We start from the raw sequence: 10,744 nt of genomic DNA on the forward strand, positions 1-10,744 counted from the left end.
TTTAAACCATTCACGTTCAGTGTGACTATTGAAAGGTTAGGTTTTATTGCTATAATTGTGTTGAGGTCTTTTTGTTGTTGTTGCTAGACTCCAGCTCCTTGCTCATTTCATTATAATTATTTGCTTTATCTTCCTGCACAACCCTTTGAACAGAAGTTCAGCTCATTTATTTCTTGTTTTCTTTCTTTTGTTTTTGGCTTCTTGATACTCTAGTACAATATTCAGAGTCTCTTCCGACATTCATCTTGGTCTCTTCTTCCTCCTCTGTCTTTGTAATGATGTTTTGCATTCTTTCTGGATGATATTCTTGACATCTTTCTACATCTGGGCTTCACTCATTACCACCAATATACGTATTGATTTATTCTTCTATCATTTATTTTGTATATCAAACCTTCATTAATGCAATATAAAGCAAGGTTGTTCCTTTAAAGACTAAGATGCACTGGACCAAGTCATGGCATTTTCAATTGCCTCATAAGCATGCAAAAGCTGGACAATGAACAAAAAAACTACAGAATTGGTAATGTTTTTGAATGATGCTGCTGCCTAGGAATATTGAATAAAAAAAAAAAGACTGCCGACAGAACAAACAAATGTACCTTAGAAGATTGTACATACAGAATGTTTCTTGTTCTTATGTTGGTATGTGCCATTGAGTCACTTGTGACTCATAGCAACCTTATGTGCAACAGTTCTGAATCCTGTCCTATTCTGAGCAAGTCTCACTGACTCTGACACACCTATCACCATTGACCTCGTCACTATATCAATCCTTCACTTGCAGGGCCTTCCGCTCCTGTGCTGCCCCTCCACCCTTTTTAGCATGATATCCTTCTCCAAGGATTGGTCCCTCCTGGCCACATGCCCAAAGAGATGAGACGAAGCTTCAAAATCATAGCCTCCAAGGAGAAACCTGGTTTCACCCTCTCCAAGACAGACCTATTTGTTTTCTTGCCAGGCCATAGTATATTCAAGACTCTTCTCCAGCATCACAAGTGAAATACATTAATTCTTCTCTGTCATCCTTAGTCATTGTCCAGCTCTCTGATGCATAGCAAATAATTGCAAAGACCATGGCCTGGATCAAACTGACATCTTTATTCTCAGTACTCTGGAAAGGGCCCTGACAGCAGATTTACTTAATACAATTCTTCTTTTGATTTCCTGACTGCTGCTGCCAGGAAATTGTAACTGTTAACAACCTCCATCTATCATGGCCCATTGGTCCATTGGTGAGAGTCTTTGTTTTCTTTTTTTTTTAATATTTAAAACTGTATACATTAATAAGTATAAACTATATAAGTGATCAGGTAAGCATGTGAAACTGACCCAGATACATAAATATATATGTCCATCTAAATTTCTTATCTTTCAGTATGTTTTACAGAATATTTCCTTAAGGTTGCTTAATGTGCAATTTACCATAGGTCATTTTGGAAGTCTTTCTTTTACTGTAAACATAATTCTTTTGCCTGATAACAAACAGCAGCCACATTGTCAGTGATTATTCTGGACCTCTACATTGGATAAACTCCATTTCTTCTGGAGACGTAAGTTTCCTTCTATATTTATGGGGTGATGTTTTTAGTTATTTCTGCAGTGTCTAGGAGCCTCTGATGCATCAGAAAGTCTGGTGATTTACTTATCTTTGAATGCTGTGACATTGCAGAGACATGTAATGAGATTCCTGCTGATCTTAGAGCTTCAGATACACTGAATTTTGGCTTGTCAGATCTATCAGGGAGCCTTATTAACAGAGTGTGTGGCTTGACTACCTGAATGACCCTGCTGGAAGATGCCATTTTGCTTTTCATCATGACATTCCTGACTAAGGGCAGCTTCCAGGACACAGGTGAGTCTTTTTTTTTTCTGATGTTGAGCTTCAATCCATATCGTAGGTTGCAGTCCTTGACCTTCTGCAGCAAGCATCTCCGTTTCAGCAAGCAAGGTTGTGTCATCTGCATAACTTAGGTTCTTGTTAAGTCTTCCTCCAATCCTGATGCCACATTTCTCCTCATTAAACCTTCTGAATGATCTGTTCTGCATATAGATTAAAAAGGTATGGAGACAGGATGACTCCCTGATGCACCTTCTTCCTGATTTTGAACCATGAAATGTTTCCCTGCTCTATTCTGAGGACTGCTTCCTGGTCCAAGTATAGGTTGCACATAAGCACAATCAAATGTTCTGAGATTCCCGTTCACCTCAAAGTTAACCATAATTTGTTGCCATCCACACAGTCAAATGCCTTTGCATAGTCAAACACAAATAGATAGCCCTCTGCTAATCTTTACTTTCTGCCAAGAAACATTTGACATTAGCAATAATATTTCTAGTGCCCCAGCCTCCCCTAAACCCAGCTTGTATTTCTGGTAGTTCTCTGTCAACGTACTGTTCCAGTCCTTTCTAGATAATCTTCAGCAGCATTTTGCTTGCGTGTGATATAAGTGATATCGTACAATAATTTCCACACTCTGTTGGGTCAACTTCTACCTTTTTGGGTTTTTTTTTATGTGAATTAATACAAGTTTCTTCCAGTCAGTTGGCCAGGTAGTTGTACTCCAGATTTCTTAGTACAACTTAGTGAGCATGTCAAACACAGCACCTGTTTGTTGAAATATATCAATTGGTATTCCATGAGTTCTGGGGCTTTATTTTTTGCAAAATCCTTCAGAGCAGCCTGCACTTCCTCCTCCATCACCATTGCCTCTTGATCATATGTTGTTTCTTGAAATTCTTCTGTGTCAGCCAATTTCTTTTAGTACAGTGACCCTGTATACTCCTTCTATCTTCTTTAATACTGTCTGGATCATTCAATATTTTACCCATAACATCCTTAAATATTGCAACTCACTTGAATTTTTTTTTATTTAGTTTCTTCAGCATAAAAAATACTGAACAATTTCAGCCCTTGTAGTTTTTGGACTCCTGTTCTTTGCACATTTCATTATAATACTTTGCTTTGTCTTCCATGCTGCCCTTTGAAATATTCTATGCAGCTCTTAACTGCTTGATTTCTTCCCTTTGCTTTGGTTTCTCAATGCTTTAGTGCAATATTTAAAGTTTCTTCTGATACCTGTTTTGGTCTTTTCTTGCTCTGTTTTTCTAATGATCTTTTGCATTCTTCATGGATGATATTCTTGACATCCTCCCACAGCTCATCAGGTCTTTTGTTCATTAGTGTTTAAAGCCTCAAACCTGTTCCTGAGTTGATTTTTTTATTCAAGTGGGACAGACTCAAGATCAAATTTTTATTCCTTTGTATTTTTTTTCACCTTCTTTGGCTTTAATTTGAGCTTGCACATGAGTAGTTGATAGTCTGTTCCACAATTCGCACCTGGCCTAGTTTTCACTGCTGATATTGAGCCCCTCCAATGATTCCTTCCACTGATGTAATCAGTCTGATTCCTGTGCATAGCCTCAAGAGAATTCCATGTGGATAGCCTACATTAATGTTTCTTATTAAAGGTATTTGTTATTAATAAATCATTGGTTATACAGAATTCTATCATTCTAACCCCAGCCTCATTTTTGTCACCACGTCCATGTTTCTGACTACTAATCCTTCTTCCTGGTTCCCAACTTTTTGCATTCCAGTCACCCTTTTTTATTAAAGCATCTTGGTTGCATGTTCAATTCATTTATGACTACAAAAATTGGTAGAAATCATCTATTTCCTCCTCTTTAATTCTGATTATTGATGCATAAATTCGAATGATAGTGGTATTAACAGGTCTTCTTTGTATGCATATGGATATTATCCTGTCACTTACAAAATTATGTTTCAAGATGGATCTAGAAATGGTCTTTTTAACTATGAAAGTGACCCCACTTTTTCTCATCTCTTCATCTCCAGTATAGTAGATCATATGATCATTGATTCAAAATGTCCCATGCCAATCCATCTCATTTCATTAATACCTAATATGTCAATATTTATGTGTTCCATGTCTTTCTTAATGATGTACCATTTTCTACATTTATGTTTCTCACATTCCAAGTTTCAATCACTAGTTTCTGTTTTTAACTGTTCCTTCTCCTTTGTGTTTTCAAATTTGAGAGATCAGCCTCAGTTGACATATTTGTTATTTTGCTCTATTTGTGCCCTACTGTACATAGGGTTTTCAAAGAACTGTTATATTTCAGAAGTGGATGGCTAATCCTTCTTCCTAGTCTATCTTAATTTGTATGCTTAGCTTTGTAACAATGTCTAACAGATAAACGTTTTATTGAAAGCGGCAAATTAAAGACTCTTCCCCTTACAGAGATAACCATGTATGCAGTGCCCTTCCCCTTCACATGTGTGTTGAGTCTACCCTTACATTGACTATTAGCATGGTTTGCACTCCCTCCTATCCAGTCTAGCACCCCCCAAAGTGACCCTTTGATATGATGGCTTTGGCCACAAGTCACTTCTCTGATGTCTTGCACTTCACAATGTTTCTGGTCTCTCAAGCTGATTTCTATCTCACAGTTAGAAGGATTTAGGTCCAAATCCCATGGTTCAGTTTCAGGGAGGGACTTTTATTTCAGACAGAACTGGGGGAAAGTTCTTGCTCTTGAGCTCCTATGCTAAAACTGTTGTCTTGTGGCATAGTGTCTCTGCTCTTCCTTCTGTGCCACATAGATGTCAGAATATGATAATTTCCAAGGTGAGGACTATGTCTCTTTTAAATCTGGCATGCAATTATTATTTATTTGGCCCAAGGGCTCTGTGTTTCTTTTGCAGATTTGAGCTTGAATATCCATCTGGCCTCTGTTGGCTGTTTATTAACAAAACTAATAAGATCATGGGGGAACGGGAGTTTCTAGAGGGGAGGGAAGATGGCTGTAGCTTCTTACCACATGTAACAAGCTGGAGTTCTACACACAAATTAGGGGTGCAAAAGGCAAAACCAGACTCTGGCTCTGTGTGGAGCTCTGTGTTTCTAATGCAGATCTAGGCCTGAATGTCCTGTCTGACATTGGCTGGCTGGTTGCCAGGAACCAGGATTGGACATTGCGCCTGTGAGACTACACACGCTTAGGTATATGCTTAGAAGCCAGAACGACAAGGATTCATCTCACATACTATGAACATATTATCACGAAGGACCAATCTTTGGAAAAAGATATCCTGTTTGACAGAGTGGAAGGTCAGAGGGAAAGAGGAAAACCCTCAATAAGATTGACTGACATAGTGGATACAACATGGGTTCAACTATAGCAATGATTGTGAGAATGTGAGAAGATCAGGCACTGGAAGATACTTAAAATGAGTAGAAATAGTTGCAAAATTCCATTAATAATTGGAACAGAGAATGTACAACATATGAATACAGGAAAATTGGAAGTGCTGAGGCTTGAAATAGAACTTGTATATATCAACATCTTAAGTATTTGTGAGCAGAAATTAACTGGTATTGTGCACATTGAATCAGACAATCATGATTTATTATGTTGGGAATGACAAATTGAAGAAGAATCATGTTGCATTCAAAGACAAAAAGAACATTTTAAGATGTATACTGAAGTACAACATTGTAAGTAATATACACCCATAGACATGCAAGGAAGATCTATTAATACAACAATTACTCAAATATTAGCATCAACCACTAAAGCCAAAGATGAACAAATTGAGCACTTCTGCAAATTCTTGCATTCTAAAATTGATGAAGCATCCAATTATAAGTCATTATTAATAACTGATAACTGGAATGCAAAATTTGAAAACAAAGAAGGAATTTGTTGTGGTAATGGTTGTTAGGTGCTATCTAACTGAGTATAACTCATGGATACCCTATGAAAAACAGATCTGAACCCTGTCCTGTCCTGTGCTATCCTTGGCTTTAGTCATTGCATCAATGTACTTATCTGAAGGTCTTCTTTTTCTTCATCATCACACCACCTTTACAACCATGATGCCATTCTCTAAGGAATAGTCTCTCCTAGCAACATGCCCAAAGTGTGCAAGATAAAGCATCCCTGCCTCCAAGAAGCACTCTGGGTTTACGCTTTCTAAGACATATCTATTTGTTCTTTTGGCAGCCCGTGGGATAGACAGTACTCTCCTCCAACATTACAGTTCAAAGGCATCAATTTTTCTTCTGTAATCCTTGCCATTGTCTAGGTCCCAGATGCATAGCATGTAAATGAAAGGCTGGCAGTTGGAAAATACTACTTGGTGACAGAATTGAAGCTGGAGATAGAATTATTAAATTTTATAGAGTCAAACTTTATTACAAACATCTTTCAACAATTATACACGTAGACCTCACCTGATAGACCAAACAGGAATAATATTGACTACAATTATGGAACAAGTCAATGGAGAAGCTTAGTATCAACAGTCAAAACAAAGCCAGGAGTTGATTGTGAAACAGACCATCAGTTAGTTATATACAAGGTCAAACTGAAGTTGAAGAAAAGGAAAGCAATCCCACAAAAACTAAAATATGACCTTGTAACAGTCCAAAATTAATTTTAAAACCATCTTAATAATAGATTTGATACACTGAGTATGAATGTTAAAAGGTCATATGAGTTGTAGGAAGAAACCAAGGATATCAATGAAAAAAGCAAAAGGTCATTATGAATACAGAGGAGGAAGTAAAGACCAACGTGAATGCCAGAAAAGACTCTGAAAATTACACTAGAATGTAGAGAGAATAAAACAATGGGAAGAGTGGGGAAATGACAGCCTGTTTAACAAACAGTGTTGGTGAAATTGGACAACCATCTGCTGAAAACTTGCACAAAACCCACACCACACACCATACACAAAAACCAATGCAAGGTGGGTCAGGGACCTAGGAGTAAATCTTGCTTTGGTTGAGGGTCAGTGTGGAATGTTTGGATTTTTTTTTATTTAAGCCTCTTTTTTAGAGTCAACAAGATTTAATGGAGGGCCTTTGTATTTAAGAGTCAGTTGGGCCCAAGGGATTCTATTTTAATCCCTTGTTTTTATATTTTGGAGGAATATTCTTCTAAGTCATAGAGCATTATTCTGTCAATTTGCTGTCTTGAGGTAATCTGGGTTTGCTGTGACACTAAACCTTTTGCCATTGGGGTTTCAAAAGCAATAATGGTTACACATGGTGAAGAGTATTTGATGGAGCTCCCAGTTTAAGACAGATTTGGAAGCAGCAGTGACATCCACTTCCTAAATCACATGTTTCTGGAAATTCTATGAACTTGGAGAAACAAACATAGCTCTAGAAAGGCTTCAGGTCTTTTGTATATAGGGCCACGATGAGTCATGCTCAGCTTGACAGCAAACAACAACAACAACAATAAAATTCATCAGAGAAAACTAAGGAACAAATCTAGAAGCCCTAATCCACATACATGAACAGACTTCCAAGAATAATGAAAAAAAAAAACAAAACACTATAACCAGGAGAGAACAAAATAGATGAAACACACACACACACACACACACACACCCTGCCCATCCTGACCCTTCTGCGTGGCCCCCCTTGAATTCTCATACACATTCTATAGTAATAGTATTATACAGTATTTTTTTTTATGGGACTGAGTGAATGTTAATCATGGTGTCACAGTTTGAGAGAGAAAGGGAGGTGTGGGTAAAAGAAATGGAAAAGATCTAGTGTGCAAAAAGAATGTATACTAACTTTGTAAGTAACTAGTATAAAATTAAAATTTCATTTATTAAAAAAATATTTATTAGAGAGAGCTGGAATTTCAACCACATACAGGACAGCTGAGTCCCAGCCAAAAGACACCAGCCAAGCCACTGTGAAACCCACCCACCAGGAGCAAGTAGGGAGCAACCGCCTGCCACCCTGTGACTCCTGAGGAGTAACCAACCGCTCCCAGCTTCTAAGAGATCCAGGAGGAGGAACTGTCTACCAGCCACTAGGGGACCCCAGAGGAGCGACAACTACCCAATACTATGTGACCCCCCTGCAAACTGTGCCTGCTTGACCCCACCACACAGGGTGCCACTGCATAAACCTCCAGCAGAGCCCAAGACCCGCCCCCTGCCTTCTGCTGGTAGTGTCCAAGCCCTGTGCTCCTATGCCCTGCTCTCACAGCCCCTTGCTTCCTTCCCCCTCACTTGCAGTTCCACAACCACGTACCTAAGCACCCGCCACAGCCCTGTGACCCCAGGGCACTGCTGGGGATGCAGCCATCACCTGGAGCTACCAGGTGAGCTGCTGTGGGACTAATCTGGCAGGAGAAAGGCTGGTAGGATCCTGACTGGGTTTTCTGGGGAACTGCTGATTACCTGGGAGAGCACCTAAGGGCATGCCCACTGGTGGGTAATTTGGGCAAGCCCTCCTGGGCCACACCGACTGCCCAGAAATGAGCCAGCCGCTGGCTGGCTTTTGTGGACTCTGCAGATCAGCCAGAGGCTAGTGGACCAGTGGGAATTTGACCTTTACTTTTTGGGTCCTGTTGGGTCCAGGAACCTACTGGAGCAGGGGTTGTTGTGTGTGAGGGCACCTGCGTAAGTGCCACCGGGCAGGGAACACTGACAAAACCACTGGGTGGGAAACAGACAGTGGGAATTTGAGTAGGGGCCCCAATAGTGAGTAGGCTCAGAGAGGAGAGGTTTGATGAAGGTCCCCCAAGTATTTGACCTGCCCTTGCAATCATTCCAAGCTGTGCCTGCCTCACCCCATTTGGCTCCACATCAATGCCTACATTTCTGCGCAATCAACTTGCCTTTAATCAGGAGCACCTTGACCTGTCTTACCAACAAGAGATTGCCCTCACAGGCTCTGAACTGACATTTTTCTGAAGTCAGAAGTTCAGAGAAACACACAAGTGGGGTAGCTGCTCAACTGATCTCTAGAGCATTGTCTTCAGATCAAGAACACATCAATGTCTCGAAGAAAGCAAGCTATTCCACACAATACACAAGAGCAAAGCAAGATGTCACTCCCAAAGGGTGACACAGTATCAGTGGATTTCCTGAAGCCAGAAAGTCTGATGGAACTTTGAAACTTTCTGACACAGAATTTAACATAGGAGTGACTGAATATATCCAGTGGATGAAAGACAAACTTGATGAATTAGAGGATACAACAAGCAAAAACCAGGAGGACCTAAAAAAAAAAATGCAGAACATTGCGCAGAAAACAAATGAAGCATTAGTGGCACTGGAAAAACAAGAATCTACTATTCAAAATATATGGTCCAACGTTTCAGAGTCTGTCAAGATGATGGAGGGACACATGAGCAGAGTTGACGAGATGGAACACAGAACCAGTGAAATTGAAGAGAAAATTGTCACCACAGATCTGCTGGAGCAAAAAGCAGACTCAAAAAAAGAAGGAGAAAGAAGAAAACCTAAGAATAATGTGGGACACCATGAAGAGAAATAACATGCACATCATTGGAATCCCAGAAAAGGAAGAAGCAAGTAAAGGCACTGAAAAAGTTGGGGAAGAATTACTAGAGGAAAACTTATCAGACATAATGAAGAACGAGAGAATATGTATTCAGGAAGCTCAACAAACACCATATAGATCAGACCCCAAAAGAAAAACATCAAGGCATATCATAGTTAAATTTGCCAGAACCAAAGATAAGGTGAGAATCCTGAAAGCAGCAAGGGAGAAACAAAGAGTAACCTATAAGGGAGAACAGATAAGATTAAGTGCTGATTTCTCAGCAGAAACCATGCATGCAAAAGAGAGTGGAGGGACATATACCAAACACTCAAAGAACACAACTGTCAACCAAGAATACTGTACCCATTACAAAAAAAATAAGAAATTGAAAAGGTAATACAATAACTTCCAACCGAAAAAAGCCCTGGACTAGATGGTTTTACAACTGAATTTTACCAAACATTCAGAGGAGAAGTGTCACCAATTCTACATAAATTGTTTAAGAAAAGAGAAAAATATGGAATTCTTCCAGACTCATTCTATGAAGCAAAGATATTTTTGAAACCAAAGCCAAGAAAAGACACCACCAAAATAGAAAACTATAGGCCAAAATCTCTCATTAACTTTGACGCAAAAATCCTGAATAGAAAACTGGCCAATAGAATCCAAGGATACATCAAAGAAATAATTCACCATGACCAAGTGGAATTCATAACAGGTATGCAAGGATGGTTCAACATAAGGAAAACAATTAATGTAATTCATGACATTAACAAAGCAAAGAACAAGAACCATATGATCCTATCAATTGATGCTTTTCAGCATCAATTGATGCCTTTTCAGGCCTTTGACAAAATCCAACACCCTTTTCTGATTAAAACACTCAAGAAAATAGGATTAGAGAAGAATTTCTTCAGCATAGTAAAAACTATTTATGAAAACCCAGGAGCCAACATTGTTCTCAACAGAGAGAGGTTAAAGGCATTCCCTTTAAGAACAGGAACTAGGCAAGGATGCCCACTATCACCTCTCTTATTCAATATTGTTTTGGAAGTCTTAGCGACAGCAATAAAACAAGAGAAGAGAATAAAAGGTAACAAAATTGGCAAAGGGGAGGTAAAATTATCTCTCTATGTGGATAACAAGATAGTATACTTAGAAAACCCTAATGTCTGAGCATGAAAACTATTGGACACAGTGGACCAATTTAGCAAAGTGGCAGGATACAAGATCAACATACAAAAATCAGTTGGATTTCTCTACAGTGACAAAGAGAATACAAAGCCTGAACTAAGAAAAAAAAATACCCTTCACAATAGCTAATCAGAAGATTAAATACTTGGGAATAAATTTAACTTGAAGCACAAAGGATCTAGTCAAAGAAAATTATAAAA

General features: G+C 39.0%; 1 pseudogene; it reads right to left on the reverse strand.

The window, feature by feature from the left end:
* Nucleotides 1-1,507: 1,507 nt before the first annotated feature.
* Nucleotides 1,508-1,820, reverse strand: LOC102876463 (annotated as a pseudogene).
* Between the last annotated feature and the right edge of the window lie 8,924 nt (nucleotides 1,821-10,744).

The sequence above is a fragment of the Elephantulus edwardii genome, unplaced genomic scaffold, assembly GCF_000299155.1.
Source record: "Elephantulus edwardii isolate Elephantulus edwardi_28Jun2011 unplaced genomic scaffold, EleEdw1.0 scaffold00393, whole genome shotgun sequence".
NCBI classification, from domain to species: domain Eukaryota; kingdom Metazoa; phylum Chordata; class Mammalia; order Macroscelidea; family Macroscelididae; genus Elephantulus; species Elephantulus edwardii.